General features: G+C 43.1%; 1 protein-coding gene and 1 long non-coding RNA gene across 3 annotated transcripts in view; one reads left to right on the plus strand and one right to left on the minus strand.

Annotated features, from left to right (window-relative positions):
- Nucleotides 1–18,636, minus strand: part of LOC139991369 (uncharacterized) — a 130,463-nt gene that overhangs the window by 64,270 nt on the left and 47,557 nt on the right. The window contains exon 1 of one of the 2 annotated variants that reach the window (XM_072011367.1): nucleotides 3,686–3,938. The exons of the other annotated variant lie outside the window; for it this stretch is intronic. The gene's annotated coding sequence lies outside the window, so the exon portion shown is untranslated. Of the gene's footprint in view, nucleotides 1–3,685; nucleotides 3,939–18,636 lie in introns of those variants that run through there. 2 annotated transcript variants of the gene reach the window in all.
- Nucleotides 5,430–18,636, plus strand: part of LOC139991377 (uncharacterized) — a 42,945-nt gene continuing 29,738 nt past the window's right edge. The window contains exon 1 of the long non-coding RNA XR_011800817.1: nucleotides 5,430–10,129. This is a non-coding gene — a long non-coding RNA (uncharacterized lncRNA). The remainder of the gene's footprint in view (nucleotides 10,130–18,636) is intronic.

Raw genomic sequence — 18,636 nt, forward strand, 5'->3', positions numbered from 1 at the left:
GATACGTGACATTAATGACTCAGCCCTGTTCCGTGCAGCTTAATCGCTCAAAGGGTTACCAAATCTCCGATAAAATATTTCCGATGCATCAATTTCGAAAAAAGTTTTAGGTCGTACTACCAGGTGCTCGAAATCAACGCGAAAATTATCGTCACGCACGTGTTCGCTAATAAGGAACGAAATGGACTCGATCGCGTCGAATCAGCCGCAAACGATCTTCAACGAGTCGTCGAGTATTGGAATCTACGAGAAACGTAACTTGTTATCCGTAATGTCCGATTTGAGATCCGAGGAATAAAATAATTATTCAAAGAATACTAATATAACGAGAAACAAACGTCAATATCCGACGTTGTCGATCTACGATAAAGTCAGTATGAAAAATTACGAATTGATTATCCTCCACGTTTAAAATTCTATTTTTCCATTAAACGAAACTTTAGAGATTTTATTACTTAACATGCTTCGGAGACAAGATTGGTTTTAGACGTTCAAACGATATCTTTTCCGCGAGACAGATCGATAGAACTCGATTCGCGATTAAATAAAGCGGTTTACAAAGAAACCGCAAGCAACGAGAAAAGTCGAGTTAATTATCCGGTACTTAGGAACTCTCGATGACTCGGAGCACGCTCTGTCGTCGCGAATTGCTTTTGCAAATGTTCGAGTCGAGCTATCGAACCCTAACGAAACGTAATTACCTGGTTGCAATAATTTTCTATATTCTTTCTTGCACCGTGAAGAGATTGCTTGCGATTGGCTCGTCGTCGATACTCGCGGAATCCAGCCTCGGTCGCGAAAAACAACCTCTGAAGTTCTATCTTTTACTTTTTTCTCTTTTTCTTCCTGGCAAAAAGAATTTCCACGATTCGCGAGTATATCGGCGATCTGTCTCGAAACAGATACATTAATATTCCACGATCTCATTGATATCACAGAAGACAAAACCGTCCAAACAAAGCGACTCATTTTCCTCGTCGCGTGCAATGCGAAACGAAACATTGTTTCGCTCTCACGTGACAAATAATCATTAGGAATTCTAATTCAAGGCGATATATACGTCGACGTTATGGCTAAGTTCGGATCAATTTATCTTCATACGACTACCATCACCGCCGCTTTTCCAAACAACGTTTCGCGTTTCTCATGGAAAATCGCAGGAGATGAAACGCGGCAGCCACTTGTTCGTCGTTACGGTCGTTTGCCGTAACGTACTCGAGCTCGGAATTCTGACGTGACGCATAATGCAGAATGCATTCCATTCAAACGTACGTATATGCAACTTTGTATGCGTGTCCGTACGTCAACGTTCCGCTGGCTGTCTCGCTCGCTGAAATGTAGTCTTAATGGTGTTACCATTCGGTATACCAGATTATGATTTAGATCATTGTTCATAAATCCATCGCGTTGTCAACGAACGAGCTACGTCCTTTTTTATTTTATTTTCCACATTCTAGAGATTCGAGATTTTTCCAGCTCCGAGTAATTATCGCAATGGAGATTCTTCGACGCGAGTTATTGCGTTTTTAAAAGAAATATTACGATTAGCAATGGCCTTTAGCAAGGATAAGAGCGGCAGTTTCTTCGTAAGAATGGTTTTGAGAATAAGTTATTTCGTTCACATAGATTTACGGTCACTCGAGAAGATCTTCGTGCATCCCATTTAAGCGAGATGTTGAGCTTTTTGGCAAGCTAGGAATAGCTCCGAATGCGTTTTTAGACGGTTGCTGTTATAGAGCGCTTGCGAGGATTTAAAATTAAAATGTGAATTCCAATTTTTCTCGTAGTAATATTTTGAGGTTTATATTTTAAAATATTTTACTTGTACGTGACATCTGCTACTCTGCATTTATAATTTATTTCTCTAATAAAATGCTCATGAAATATGAAATAGTTGCTTCGGCTTTTTAAATAAATTCATGCTTACGAGAACATAAAATTGAAACAAAATTTCCAACTTTTGCCACTGTACTTTATATATTTTATTATAAATTTACATTCGAAGAACTTTATTTCTTTCGCGTATCGAATTTGCCACTTCTTTTAACGAACTGTCTCCCAATGAGTTACCGTTTTTCTTTTCCAATTTACTTCGGATGAATCAGTTTCTTCTTTCCTAAATTCTCGCATATTTTTGTAAGAACGTAAAGTTAGAATACGATCAGTTATTCTCCCTTCTGCAAGAATCGATTCAAGACGGTTGATATCTGTGAGATTCGTTACTTACGGTACCCTTAGAAAATTGTTCTATCCACGAAATTATTGGCAAAAGATGTGGGTCAGGAAGAGCGGTGGAATTTTTTAACCGAGCGCCGCATCGAATTACATTACACGTTGAAAGCATATAATTTTAGGTTAATGCAAAAGTTCTGTCATCTTTTTGGACTAAAAGGGTACCGTGAATCTGTACGCGCGAAGGTGCAATATCGCGCATAAAATTGCATTAACAGTGCAGAACGTGTCTCGACCTACTGTCACGTCGGCCGTGTTTTCAAGTGACAGTCATTGAACGCTTATTACATACGCGCACAACACTGTATCACCTTGTCGAAACGATCGTTTTGCTTGATTCGACGTACGCGTACGCTTATCGTTAGTTCCGTAGCTCATCGTCGAGTAGGCTATTATTATTTTTCTACCATAGCTGAGCTTCTAGTACGATGTTATTTATAGAAAGACCGGACACCATCGTCGTAATTCGAAGCGAAGAACAATTTCTCGATGGCTCTTTTACGCTTTTCGCTCTATGGAAATAGTTGGTTTCGACAGAACCGTATCCACGACGGAATTGTAACGGCACGGCGAGGTAGTACGTTCGATGATCGTTCGTAAAACGGATTTCGAGTCTCTTCTCACGGACGGTAGACGCTTGCACGGTTGATTTGTAAAAGAAGCGTTTGCGAAAAAGCCCGACAACGTCCGGAACCGTATGAAACCGTTCTTCTTTTGGCCGCGCTTTTATCAGCGTCGAACGTTCGCTAGATAACATCCTCGTAAATATATGCATGTACACTATACGCTCCTCTCCCGTGCATATGCACCGCCGGAAGAACGCGCAAGAGACCCGTTGTTGCAACCATCGATCGCAAAAGTTATGTAATGAGTCTTCGCGAAATCTAGGTTATTCGAGTGCTTCTACCCCTCGCCGACACGCACTTCAACCCTTCAAAAGCCTCGTACGTGCAAAATTCCATTCCCATCGCATTTAATACGCAATTCTTCCTTATTCTTGTCTCGATTCCGCTCTAGTATCGTTCCGTGTTCGTAAACGTGCATCTTTCTTTTTTCAAGTTGTTTCGTTCGAGTTGTTTGAGAGAACTGGAGACAAAAATTTTCCAGAAAAACGCGTTTCTACGTGACTGGTGCAAAACGAAAGATCGTTTCCACAGAGAATCGGAGAATTTGAATTTTGAGGATGATTCGTCCTAAATCTTGCAACACTCGAAGAGTTTATTCACAGATAATAATCGTTAAAGAGCTGGAGTCGCAGGTGCGATCAGCTAGATTTATTTCAGCTGGCATAAGTACATAAGTACGGAAAGGGATACGCGAATCGACCGATACTGCTCTCAGTTTGACCGGTAGTTTATGATCCGGAGGGAACGATATTAGGACTCGAGGATTAATTTTACAGTTGCGAACTCTCTAAACTAGAGGGTGCGATACATTTACTTGTATTGCTTACCCCGAACGTTATGCGGCTGCACCGAAATCTGGGTTATCGAGTTGAAGTTGTTGAATTTCCTCCAAAGGCAGTCGTGCCTCTCGTCAGCAGATTTTGATAATTTCTCTCGCATCTTTGCTCGCACAAAGATCAAAACTGCAGAAAATCCTCGAATTAACGTAAAACGCAAAAGTCGCGAATAACCAAAAGAATTACATAAATGGAATGTCGTCTTCGATAAAATAGTTGGGTGAAATGCACTTTCGTTGAATATCGTTCGGAAATAACGTCATTTCTCCTCTTCTTCGCATTAGAAAAAATATACCGCTTTTACTACAACTATATGTCACAGAAGTATGTCACAAGCGTTATTCGTTTTTACTTTATCCTCTACGGCTTTCGTATTTCTTCTTACCTCTCTTTTTCTTTCTGTCTCCTCTAACACGCAACACGCGTTATCAAATTTCAAGCCATTACACGCGATGCAATTAAATCGAAAATCTCTCTACCGTTCGAAAGTTCACGTTCGGTATGCTCCGAGTTGCTCGTTTTACGGATTTAACCAAACGAATTGAAGCTGAGTTCGGAACGAAACAGAAACGATCCGGGGGAAAACAGCCCGAGAGAAAATCGAGGCCGTTTAAAGGCATGGCTACGATTGGGCACGACGTAGCGTGCCAATTAAATTTTATTATGATAATCGAGTCCGCGTCGGTGGCGGCGGATCTTCAAAACGCTGCATCTGGAAGCAGCCGCGGGCTGCGAACGGGGCCGCTTCCTCTTTCATCCAGAAACTAGCTACATAGGTCGGCTCGATTAGCGCTCCAGGGAACCAACTTTGAAAATCCGTCCAGCTCGATAACTTTTCTCTTTCTTTCCCTCTCTCTCTCTCTCTCTCTCTATTTCTCTCATTCAACGAGAAAACTTTTCGTGGGAATCATCACCACAAGGAACCACAAACATACGAGCGAAATAAGACGATAAAGCAAAAGGAAAAAGAAGAACAACGTCCAAGAGGCGAAAGCAATCTCATCGAAGAGGAAAAGGATCGACGCATAGTTTTAACGGGCACGCGAGATACGTAATATTCGAGATCGGTGTCATTACCGCGAATGAATAATGGAACGCGTGCAAATGCGTTTCGAAATCGGTGCTACTCGCGAGCTGTACGGACATCGTGCATCAGATTTGCGATATAACTCCGCGATCGTACCTTCGCAGTTTCGTCCATGATAATCTTAATGAAAGGCGAAAGAAGAAATTGGAAAAAATTAATACTTCCTGGAACTTGGCGTTTTCGTTCACACGTTGAAAAGTAGCTCGTTGTTTCGATACCGGAACAAAGAAAATTTTAATAAACGTATTAAACTCTGAAACAAATGTTTTCCTTTGCTTCTAGAGACATTTGAGAAAATAAAAAGACAGAGGGTCGTGTTCGTTTCAACGTACGCAGCGAGATTCACTCGCTAAAAACCCTTACCGCGATCCAATTATCATTCCGCCAATCAGCCCCGCGAGAAGAATATACGTACTACCTTCGCGCCAGTAAAATTCAAAATTACTATTCCCCGGGTAACTTCCTCGGACGTAGAGGTAGTAAAGGAGAGAACAATAAAAAGAACGATAAAAATTCCGCAAAAATCTTGCTCCTTAAACGGGGTCGCCCGGTTGAAATCCGACAGGCTGGCCGGCTTGCCAGGCTGCGCGCACGAGCCACCGACAAAATAATAAAAGTTTCACGAAAAATCTACGTTCGAACGGGGTTAAGGCCGCGAGCTCACCGGTTACGACTCTCGGGACACCCGTTAGAATATCGCGAAGAAAAATGACATAAGACATCCCTGTTCCGACTCGGGCGCCATATGACCGTCTCTGTCGCAAGCTCTTCCCCTCTCCCGGCTCTTCTTCCCCCACTACCGGCCGTCGATATCCTACTACCGTCATTCCTTGCCCTCTCCTACAAGCCAGCTAAGCCCCCTGCCCGCACCCACTCGCCCACCAACTTACACCCCCGCACTTTCACGCACGCCACACATAGAAGCAACGTCGTCACCACTACTACGCGCCAACGTCGACCGTATCGCCCGTACTACTACCACTACCGCTGCCACCACTACCACCGATCCAGTGACCAACGCTAATTGCAGTCAGCTCATCGTTTTCCGTAAGCATAGGATAGTCGGTGGTGAAAGAAAGGAGTATAAGCCAGGCGAAAAAGCAAGAGTAGTCGAAGGAGCGGAGAAAGATAAAGATAAAGGAAAGGAAAGGTTGGAGAAACAGGGACGAAGATAGGAGGAATATCGCAGGAGGAAAAAGAGGAAAAGGGGGCCAATTACGCGAGACTAGAGAATAGAAGACGGAAGAGAGAAGAGAGCAGTAGAGCTTCGAAGCATAGCTTAGCGTGGACCGACAAGGCATATCCATAGACATATACACTGTGTCTATGGGCATATCGACGAGATCCGAGAGCGGCCGAGCACGACCGAGCCGGGCCGACTCGGACCCTGCGCGCTCAACCCAAACCGGAGGAAGCATAGTTGCATTTAAACTGCCATCCCACTGAGGTCTCTCTTCCGTAGTGTTGGAGTAGTCTGCTGGCTGGGCCAGCCGCACTCGACGAGTACGTGTCGCGTACCTTGCACCGTTCACCCGCACTCTCTTGCACCATATAACCGGACACTCTCTCGCGTGTGACACTTGCTTCTGTCTGTCGCGCTCACCCTCTCGTACGCTTCTCGTCTCGTCTCGTCTCGTCTCGTCTCGTCTCGTCTCGTCTCGTCTCGTTTCGCCTCCTCTCCGCTTTGTTTCGGGGAAAACGTGCGTCGGCTGGATTCTCAACTTGCAAGGAAGAAAAAGGGTTTTCACCCGAGTTCCTTCTCTATCAAGACTCGTGTGCATTCTGCTGATTCAAGAACGAAAAACTTTGGAATCGAGAAAGGAGAAGAAAGAGAAAAGGAAAGGGGGACGGCGGTATCGGTCGTCGAGTATCGAGATCGAAATGTTTCCGGAATAATAGCGTTCAGTCGCAATTTTCAACTATTCGACTAGATGGCCAGAATCTCGTGAAAATCTAATCGATCCTACGGTGTCTGGGATAATCTTCTTTGTCTTGTTCGTGTCCGAGGAAACTCCAAGTTGATTCAGTTGAGTGGACTAGCCGGGACTGTCAAAGTTGCGCCTCGGAGTCAGCTGCTTCCGTTACGTCGAGCCGCAGACCCGTGTCTATAGGATGTCCTGGAAACGCGCATCGAGTTCTTCGGGTTCTCTTTCAACGTTTTCGACCGATCCTCGGTGAACAAAAGAAGAATAGAGGGAAAGAGACGTTGTACTTCTCGGACATCGAACAAATAAATACGAATGGGCAGATTTCGGGAAAACGGTCGAGAAAGTAGACGTTGCCGTTTCACGTTTTGGTGTTCCCTTTGTCCAACTCGATAGTAACTTGTTAGCCGGGCGCCTTGAAATTTTAAACTCCGCCGCTCGTCGAAGAAAGAGAGAGCCTGCTCTCCGTTTTTCCTCCGTGAATCCCGATAGCTTTTCGCGTTCCCACCCGATCAGCGAGAATAACTTGTTGACTTTTCTCTCGTCGGGGCAACCGCGACCTTCTCACCTGTATTACACCAAACGAATTTAAATTTCTACAACGATCTTTATCCGCTATAATATTTTCCAAGAATTCGCGGTGAATCTGCTTCGATACGAGCCATCGTGTTCTTCCTTATTTTCGCAAAGATTCTTCGATTTGCTCGCAACGCTGTATGCATGTTACGCGGGGCCACCGTCGATCAATAAAACACGGCTATTTCGATCCGTGAATTACGTAATTTCCCGAATTTCCCTAGCCAATCCTCGGTGTTCTTTTTTGTCATTGTGCTAACGAATTTTTCATGTTTCTAACGAACAGAAAGCAAACGAGGCACAAATAGCATCGGAATTTACCGTAGCCGCCTTCACCGCTGTGCTATTCTACTCGTTCAATTTCATCGCCGGTTTCTTTCTCGCAATTTTCGCAAGAGAACGCACAGAGAACCCATTATGCCACGACGGTAGTCGTCGACTTGAAATTATCGATTCCATCGAAAACGTTTCTTTCGCTTGTACTTCTCGCTCACCAAGAACGTTTTATCAGTTAATTAGCCGAGTTGATCAGTGTCGTTTCAAAAACAGAGGGGAAACGAGTTTTTCGGGAATCTGTTTCGCGATTTATCGTCATTTTCGATGTTCTTGTGATCTTTCGTCGAACGCGTTCGACCGATATTTTCCAACGTTTCCGGCGTTGGTAATTCCCGTGGAAATCACGTATGACGTAAGATTTCATCGAGTATTCATCGGTGTGGAACGAACAGGAAGATTCGAGGCGAGAATTTCATACGAGCTTGGTTTTACAATGCATTTTTCTCGTTCTTCGCGACGATTGGTCCATACGAAAGGTATCGAAACGCTGTTGCTACGTGCTCCGATGGGGGCCACCTTTAAAGCCGATATCGCGAAACGAAGTACATACTTACTTGCTATGACCAGGCGAAATGCTTAAAAGTCCGAGACCGATGATCTCGATGATCTTCCACGATTTCTGTGCAACGTCCAACATTCTCGATCGAAAGAGACTCTTCCGTTCCACTTTTGACCTTTCCCAGCCGATCGATCGGTCTCTGCGATTTCAAGACCTAACCTGCTCTTCCCTGCAAACCATTCTTCGTTTCTCCATCCGTATTTTAACGAATTCTAATCGTTTCTCGCCGAAATAACGACCTTCCTCGAGAAGACGATATCCTTCGACCGATGAAACGGACGGAAATGTTAATCGGGAACAGATTGGAAAATATTCGAAAATCGAGAGAGTCGACGCGACGACCATAGCCCCAAAGTGTTGTGTTGTATCGTGCGAGGTTCGTTTCAGAATGATTCGTTTTCTTCCGTTCCATTCGCACTCTCGTAAGCGCGAATTATCGGCACGAGGCCAAACTTGCGCCCCTTTTTCGCGCCTCTGACATTTAGTGCGACGTTGTGCCAGCTTTCCCAGTCTCTTTACGTTTCTCAAAATCGTCGCCTCTCGAAATTAATAGATCGCAGACTCGTCGACATCGTCGGAAATCGGCCCGATATCGATATCGAAGAGAATATAAATTAATAAGGAATCGCGCGGATTAAAGCGAATAGTCTGAAAGAAAGATGAACCGATGTACGGCGTTGGAGTTAAAAGCGACATCGTTCGGTGGATGGCGCGCCGACAAATTGTAATTCCGATTCGCAGCTTCTGCAGTTGTCGGTTGATACTCGGTTCCGTGTCGCGGGCTCGTTACGAGCGACCAAAAGGTAATTTCTTACTCGGCGTAATAACACGTTCCTGTGTACACACATCGTCGGCCACTTTTCCGCAACTATTAGCCCAATTAGCTCGGACCAGCTTCACCGTCAACTGTTGCACGCGAGTTCTAACAGCGAATCGACGGAATTGGACGCGGCAACTGCCTATCGATCAATTAGCCATTCCGTCGCAACTTTGCCCTTCCGTTTTTCGAAATGTCATTAATCGGGAACGGATAATTTTTCGATGGTTCGCAGCAATTTCCAACTTGGATTTTCTGGCCTAGAGACGCGCTTAATCGTCGCGTCTGTTCCACGCTGGCGAGCTTTTATCGATCAGAAACGATCTCGCCTGTAATTCATCGTTTAGAAATCTCCAAGTACTTGTACAAACGTCCCTCCTCGGGTTTTATATTTACATTCCTCGTTTCTATCATCTTGACGTATTTCGTATAGCTTTAGCAGGATATTTTGGTGCGAAACTGCTCGTTTTAAGAGACTTATTTTAAGAGAAAGTAAGAAGTTAATTAGTTCGTGATAATTAAAAAAAAAAACTCGTTTCTTCCTTAACGTTGGCTGTGGCTTGCCGATTTCTAAATAGTCGGTAGCTAATTTCTAATCTCTTAACTTCGGATTCCTTAGATGCGAAATAATTCGTTTTATGGAACGAAAATATTTTTTACTTCGTATCGTTTCGAACCTGTCGATTCGCTAGCCTAATTCTTTATTTTCCATCGATTAAATCGAAGAATAATAAAAAACATTTGGCTTCGTCAATTAAAACAGGTATTCATCTAAATTCATTCTCTCTCGACGCTTTATCCAATTTTAGCTTCGATCCTTTTAACTTCGACAATATCGAAAAACGATTAAAATCTTTCGATGAAAATCTTTCCAAAGCGTAGCTCTTCTTTCGCTTTCTCCTTCCTCTTTTTTCTTCTTTTTTTTTTTTTTTTTTTTCTTGTTCGAAAATGGTCTCTCGATACTCGGCGCAGACCGAGAGAATTCGCCTGCTCTGTGAGAAAATGAATAGAATCGATCGATCCGAGAAAGGGAGTAGTAAATTCACGTGAGTGATCGGGAAGGATTGATGAGAACGGTTCTTTCCAAGAGCGAGGAACAGACGACGAGCATCGTTTTTCACGTTGGACGAAATCGGTGAGTAGAAAACAAATCATTTTTATCGACAATTTACACCCTGCTTTTCTTTTTCTTTCTGTTCGTCTGTCTCTTTACGTGGTAGAGTTTAGACGCAACAGGGTCACATGTGACGCCATGCGATCCCTATGGATGTACTCCAGAAGGGACTCCACTCTAGTTCTGGGAACCGATAGACTCGATAAAATGTCTCTGCGTATACAAAGGCGGAGACGTTAAAGAGACACGACGACGTAAAAGAAACACAGATAGGATACGTTGTTGAATAATACATGCCATTATATCATCGACGAAAACAAAGTGAAATAACAGCAGTTACATTTTTTAACGTTGCTATAGTCGGCGTCAGAGGAATAGATGGGATAAGTAAGTTTTTGTAAAACTAACTTTCTTTAAACCGCTTTTGCCACGAACTTCCCTTCGATACGACTATCGATCCGTGTCTGGAACGCAACTTTGGTATAATGAGAGAAAGATGCGTTTTTCGTATACGCGCAAGGATAGTGTTCGACGACAATTCTATACTCCGAACTAGAAATGTTACTATTTGCTATCGACCGTAGAATCCGAGATGAGCAAAGTACGTGATACGGCGATAATTGATACAACGTTACGCTTAACCGTATACGCAACGATCACGTCGTTTATTCCCATTTGGATCGACCGGACGACCGTTTGAAAAATCTTGTTCGACGATAAATAATGCTCAACGCGTCGCTGCCTAACTGTAAAAATACCTGGCAATATCACCGGGACAGAAAGCAACAAGAGACCGTACTGTCCGGCTATAACCGCGTGTGTCGCGTTCGCTGCCAAATATTAGCTAGCGAAGCGGCACGTATACGCGATGCATTATCGCGGACACGTGACACGGGGGTGAGATCGTTGGTGCGGGGGCGGAAGATCGATAAACGCAGATAGACGCGAGTCGCTGAATCCTGCTCGTTCGAACGAACCGTGTCGGCCGTTACGAGGAAATTACACGACGCTTGCCGAGCAAGCTCGCAAGCTTCGGTATATACATACTGGAAATTATTTGGCGCGAGATCCGTGGCAATCCGCTCTGCGTGAATCTAAAGAGCCTAAGAAGACCACTTCCTGTTTCCTTCCCAGTCTCCCTAATTGTATACGTATACCTGCACTCCCGTTCGAAAGTACGAGAATTTGCTCGATTACGGCAAACGATAATTTACATTCCAAAACGAGATACGATAAAAAATGGCAAGTGTTCTCATACTTTTGCACGGAGGTGTATGTCCCTCCCTCTCTCCCTCTATATATATATGCGCGTAGATGTTCTTCGCGGCAGTTATAATTGCGTCGTTCCAAGGCTTCGAAACGCAAAACACTTCCCGGAAAATTGAATCGACGCGCGCGCGCGAGCTTCACTGGTAAATAGATTTCATCTTTCTGCATCGTTTGTGCAAAAAATTTTTTTCGTTTTAATTCTTTCGATGCCAACCCTCTTCCTTATCCTTTTCCTTCTCCCCTTTTTCTTTCTTGTTTCGAGGATGACCGAAGTGGAAAAAGCGGGGAGACGGAGACGAAGGGAATCCAATTTGTACGGATTGCTAAATGTCTCGCCGGTTGCATTCGATGCAAACACCAAGGGTCAGCATAATCTCGGCAAAGTAACAGAGATTAGAGCTGAAAGGCTCGATTATCTGATGTCTCGCTCCTACTCCCTGGTCTGCATACTAGCCTTTCTAGGCAGATTTTTATCGCCACACACTGGAATTCGATCTAGTTATCGGATCCAATCATTGGCCGAGCACGATCTCGATATCCCTTAGATAGAAATCGATGGAGATTCAGTGAAATAAGACCGGTTTTTAGAGACTATCGCTTACCGAAACCAAAGGTGTCGAATTGATTCTTTGATCTTTCAACTTTCTTCGCAATTGGCACGAGGTTAATTGTTCCGATTTTTACTTTGCTGGATATTACTATGAAAAACGTAGCAACTGCTTTGCGACGAAAAAAACCGAAAACCTGTTTAGCGGAGAAAAGTCGAGAACGATATCGGTATCTGACGATCGTCCGTTACGTTTGTTTTCGGTCGGAAGACGAACGAACGAACGATATTGTGGCGAGCTTACGACATCGAGTTGTTCAGACGAGACGTTAGCGTTTGCTTTTAGTATTCGATAAATAGATGCTTTCCGCGCCTACCATTTCCGCATTCTCACACCTGTATATTAAATCGAGACGTAACTTCGGAAACTTTAGAATCATCTGAAAAGCTCGTCTAATAGATTAATCGTGTTGTATCGAAAAAGGATGACAAATGTCACCGTCTACGTCAAGTTTATTTATAATTTCTAGAGATATGTACATCATACGCTGTCGTGAAATCATTTACCTTCGTTCGTTTCTTGGAAAGAGGAACGGAGATACGTCCGACGTGTTATTTTTCTTCTCCAAATGAGAAATCTAGTTTCGCGTGCTGCGAGGTAACAGATATTTGCTTCGAGCGGGCTGAACCTTCTGTCTAAAATGAAGGATAAAGACGTTGCATGGGCAGATTTTATTTAAACGGTGAAAAGGCCGAATCAACCTTGCAAACAAGCCTTCTCGCAACTCTTTAACGTCGCTAGATTTCATAAACATGTTAGAATCGTATCACAGTATTCTTTGATCGCGTGTAACATCAATCTATTTCTGCTTCTGTTTCCTTGGATTTTATTATCTCGTGCTATCAATTATATATTTAGTAGTAAAATCGAGATAATAATTTCGATAAGTTTCTATAGTTTCGATGAATAATTCGATGAATCGTCAAAAAGGGCAAAGAATTAAACTATAAAATTATTCGATATATTTCAAGCATCCTTCAAATAGTTGGACAGTAAAATGAACAGAATAACTTTCGACGAGTTGAAATTTCGAGCGCTCGGACTATTCGAGGGTTGCTCTATGCTCGATCCTGGCACAGAAACTCGCGCATTCTAAATCGAAACTTCACAAGCGTATGATCTTCAGCCTTCAAAGTCAGATTACGCGTCCGTATTTCACCGAAGAAAAATGTAATTACTTCGAGATGCATCCGTTCGTCGAAGATGGGCAATTCGATCGAATCGCGATCGTAATTATTACGATGTAATTAATATTTACAAATCTACAACCTGGCGAAGATATTAGTTTATAATCAATCGTGACATCGATGTTTCAGTTTTCTCGTTAATTAAAATTTTTTAAATCTAAATTAAATTTCGAACGACTATCTCAAAATTATTCGAACAACTAACAAGCGATTAAAGGTTTCCAAGCAATCATTATTATTATCGTTATTATATGAGTAGAATCCAATAATAAGCTGAATAAAATACAAAAATACAATAATAAATAGCAAAGAAACGGAGAAAATAAACGGGAAGAAGATACCACATGATAAGAAAGTATTGTAGGGCTCTATTTATTATTATTATTATCATTATTACTCAATATGGTATAACAAAATATAGTAAAATATATCTCAAGTGAATAAACATATAATATATATAATCTAATGCGTATAAATAAATATCGTGATAAATAAATATCAAATAAATACATAAATATTCATGATCATAGCCTTCGTTTCAAACGTAGTTAAGTGACTAGAGAAAAGAGGTCGACGTTTTCAGCGTATCGATTTTCTACTTTAGTCATTCTATTTAATGAATTTCGCGAATTATAGCATGTTCTGTCGATTGGTGACGGATTTCTTTATTCCAAAAGAAACGCGCAATTTATTATTTTACCATTAATGACTGTAAATAAAAACGAATAGTACGTTACGATGCTACTACGGTTCTCGAGAGTAGACAGGAGGATATCGTCCAAAATAGGAAGCTAGCTGTGATCGTACAGAGATGATCGTAGAGACGACGCTGTAATATGTAAGATGTAAGCAGCATATGTAGGAAATTTGCGTTGGAAAAACAAATTGCGTGAAACCGTGGGTTTGTTCCAAAAACGAAAGCGGCGAGATGAAGCCGAAGAAACGGAAAGCGCCGAGAAAGGGGAGGAAAAGGAGTGGATCGTAAATTCGACGGTGCACCAAATCGTTCGTGGGAAGGAATGTCAGGTTCGAGATACTCTGACCCCATGACCTTAATGGTGGTACGCCATGGCGGTCGGGCAGGCATGCGCAGCCACGATCTAAAAGAAAATGGGGATCGTGCAAAAGCTGCCGCGTGCTTCGTCGTTTTTTCCCAACGCCAACGGTATTCTAACTTTACGAAAATCATCAAAAACGATACAAACGCGAAAGAATAACGGAGAAAGAACGTCGTAACCGAATATCGAGAATCTAAAAATGCTTTCAGAGGCAAAGATCGTTCGCATCTTCTCGTTGCAACAGACGAATGATCCTTCGACGAACAAATCGAACTGCCGTTTAAGATCGAATCGCTCTTCGCATCGTACAACTTTCCACTTTCGATTCTCTTCGCGCATCGATTCATTTGCTTTTATCATGACGGCTTAGAGGCGAATCAGCAGAACACGCGGAACGTGTACAAGCTTCTATTCCTAATAAAAATCTTCTCTTCTTATTAAATATTCTGTTTTACCCAAACTTAAGAAGAACAACGTCTCTGCTCCCTCCTTCAAGATCCCATGCTACGTATATTTAAAAAAAGAGTTTGCAGAGTGGAGAATAGTTTGTAACTTCTTCTCTAACGATCAAAAAAGTCGTGGAACTTTAATACGAATTTGGAGGAACAGCCTCACCTTAAGGTAGCACAGGCGGACGAACGAAGGGATTTAGAAGGATAGGTCAGCATGACGGAGGAGGTCGGTAACGCGGACGCGCCCCCAGAGAAGATTGGCAATTTTCGCAAAATTAAGCGAATTGAATCGAATTATGTCGAGCCGATGACGTCAGCCTTGTAACTCGCTGAATTGGCCAGAAATGTGACTCTCCGTGTCGCTTATACATCGATGTCTTTATACCGCGCTTGTTGCGCTCATAAGCCTCGCCAGAACGTTCCTCGCTGGGCTCTTACAGACATCGATGATTCATTTTTCATGGTTTGCTTCTTGGTTCATTCTCTGATCGATTTTCTCTTCGTGCGCAACCTTTTCTTCGGTTCGATGAATTCAGCCTATTTAATCGTAGCAAGTTTTCGTCTTAATTTTATCACCAGCTACGTCTACGATTTCAAGTTCAGTTCGGTTCGATAATTAATAATAAATAAAGAACGGAACGCGATCGGTGATATTTCTAAGCCGCAAAGTGGTTTCGCAAAGTACAAAGTCGCCTAGATTTAAACTGTTTACTTGTTCGGTCGTATAATTGCAAAACTTCGAAACAGTTAATCAGCTGTTTCGCTGGACTTGCCAAATTGACGAGTACACAGGTACACATCGACGTCGAAGCTTAATTATCAGCTTATCGATTAATATTCAACGGTAAAGCTTGCCATTCCCGCGATTCTGGCCATCGATAACTTGTATCCCTGTACGATTGTTACAAGTTTCGACCATTAATCCTTCGAACTAGACCGACCGGTTTTGTTTCCGACAAATTTATCGAAGCTTGTCGCGTGGACTCTTCGAGGAACCGCTAAAAGTCTCTTAAAAAAAATATCGTACAATCCGACGTAGGGGTGTCGTCATAGGGTGGTGTAAATGTTTGTCCCTGTAAAAAAGCAAAACTATACCTCGCGACATTAACACAGACTGCGATATCCGCAGGTTGAGTCCGCGGTTCGTTTAGGAACGTCGAGGAAAATCGATAACTCAATCAGACGAGTTGAATCCGACGCTGAAAATAAATTCATCAAACGCGGAGCGGCGCGAACAAAAAGAAAGAAAAATCCGTTCGCCGGCCGCATATCGAAGGAACAATGGAATTCGACGCCGAGCCGGTCGTTCGTTGATCGAAAAGGTCAGAACGAGCTGTCTCGGGGAACGCGTTAATTGACTTTAAACCACCATGGTTTACAGTGTCGACCGTAGAACGAGAGAAATATAGAGAAAAAGATAGATGGATGGGAAGTCGAGGGAGGAATGCGGAGCGTGAGGAAGAGAACGGGTTGTACGCCAAGTCAATTAGCATAGGTACGAAGTTTGCGGCTCGAGGCTGCCAGGTGACGGGGGTGACTCGAGGAAGAGCAAGGGTGCTTCCGGAAAGGGGGATGTCGACAGGGGCAAACGAGGGCAGAAGGGGATGGATCAACTGTCGGGCAAGAGAATGTTACGGGCCGCGGGCGGTTCGCGTCGGCGGCGTCGTTGTCGGCGTCGATGACTTTATACAGTCATCGTCGGGGATAATTGGCACCGCGAATCCTAAACCGTTTAATTGGCGGCCGGTTCTGCTCGAATCGCGTCGGTTTAACCTGTCGATGCTAACTGGCGAGCGTTTGCTTGCTTTTCTTCCAGGACGGTTAGTCGAAATGGTTTCGAAAATAATTCTTAATAATTATACATATATAGTCCCAAGCAACTTTATTCTGTCATAAGGGACCGAGATTTCTAATTACATCTATCTCGGTTATGGTTTCTGTATTGGATCCTAGAACCGTTGCTCTTCCGATTCGATATATCCTCTAAAATGGTTCTGAAATTGATCTCCTTTCTATCGAAATTCAAATTCTTTTTAAATTTATCGTCTGTAACAGCGTTTCGTATGAATTTGTACAACAGGCAAGAATAGACGATTGTGCGCGCAGATCTCTTCGGTAGAAAATCTTATTCTACCGAATATATAATATTGTGGATTTACGTTCGTCTGCAATTTACCATTGAATATATCGCTATCGTTTACACAGAATCATCGTAAACTCTAAAATAGCAGTAAATCTATAGAAATGTTGGAAAAGGCAAGAAACTCGGGATTCGAGGCAGAAGGTTAAGGCGATTGCAACCTAATTCGAAGTTGAGAGAAATCTTTGTGACAGCATCGAAAGAAGTATCGCTGTAAACTGTAAACTATTGACTCGGGACACGCGAACACCGTCTGTATTTCCATGACAGAAGATTTCAAAATGTAAAAAGTACACACACGAGCCGCCGTAGCTTTCAAATTTTCACGCCGTGCATAAATGTCCGTTGTATTCTCGACGCAACGCGTCCATATATAAATTGACTCGATAGAGTCGTTTGTATAGAATATAAAATCGAGGCATAAATTACGCGAATAAATGGAAACGGAAACAAATATCAATGGAAATATGTATATCGATTCGTCTTTATTACAGATTCAGAATATACAACCGACACGATTTACGAAAGTTCGTTTCGTATAGAAATATTTTTTGTGCGAATTCCATCGAAAGTATTAGATCGTTCCGTCTCTTATTCGATTCTTTTATCGTAATTGCGCTACAAAGTCTTGCTACCGAATTGATAAAGTTTGTTGCTGAAATTCTTTAGATCGTTCTTAAAAGGGAAAGTACCGCCGCCTTTCTTCGCAAATAAGACGTTAGAAAGATTTACGAGCAGTAACTCGTCTTCGGGACGTCACCAACTATTTTACGAAGGTTACATGCATTTCCGGCCCCGTGTAAACACATTTCTGCACTTACAGCGTGAGCACGGCGTTTACGCGAGATACAGTTTCACCGGAAACAAGGCAAAGATGAAACCTCGACGCTCGCCGAGTGCCGCCATATGTTGTGTTTCAATAGCTTCTTGCGTAAATACTTCCGTTGAAGCTAAACATCTGCGGCGTTAATACGTTGCGTAAATTCACTGAAATCTCATACCGCGAAAAATTGCGCGAAACGTGTGCACGAAAGAAGGTCGGATGCTTCGAAACACAGTTTTCTTTTTAGTGCCGATATTTTACATTTTACGTTATTCGCGGCGTGTGCGTTTGTTACGTGTTTCAAGTAACGGTCGAGTTTTTTCAGTAAAGAAATATTTTCTCAGCGCAAGCTTGGAATACAGGAACGACAAAACGACGTTTGTTGCCACGTCGTAGCTAGTTTTAATAGAGCGATAAATCAAAATTACCGAATAATTTCATTTCAAATTTCTCCTTATCCTCCGAGTTACCGAATTCTCGTCAGAGTGAAAAGAATAACAGCCGACGAATGCAAACGACGCGACGAACGAAAAGTAAGAGGTGGGCTGGCGAGGTCGAGACGTTTGATGCGCGCGAGAAATGGCCTCCGTTTCGAGGATGAACAAAAAAAAAAAAAAACAGAGGAAAAGGGAAAAAGCGAAATACGAGCGCGGAAGACGGGGTCAGAGGTCGAAGAGGATGTAGAGAAGAGAGAAGAGAGAAGAGAGAAGAGAACACAGCGCGGTAGAATGATGGCAGGGGAATGAGACGCAGGGAAGGGGACACGAGAGGCACGATGAAGGTTTTACTGCCGCGGTTATGCCCGCCGGTTTGCGCAATTTCGGTGTATCTGAATTGGCGGAGGAGTCGTATCTAAACGAGGCCGGATGAATCTGCACCCTCCTACTCGGATTCTCTCCAGGGGGCATGTCCCATAAAAACGTTGTAACGTCGGTTTCCAGCGTAAGGTTCCGCGAAAAGGAACGAGAACAGGTCAGGGAGGGACGGCAGG

This window comes from Bombus fervidus, chromosome 10, assembly GCF_041682495.2.
Source record: "Bombus fervidus isolate BK054 chromosome 10, iyBomFerv1, whole genome shotgun sequence".
Taxonomy (NCBI): domain Eukaryota; kingdom Metazoa; phylum Arthropoda; class Insecta; order Hymenoptera; family Apidae; genus Bombus; species Bombus fervidus.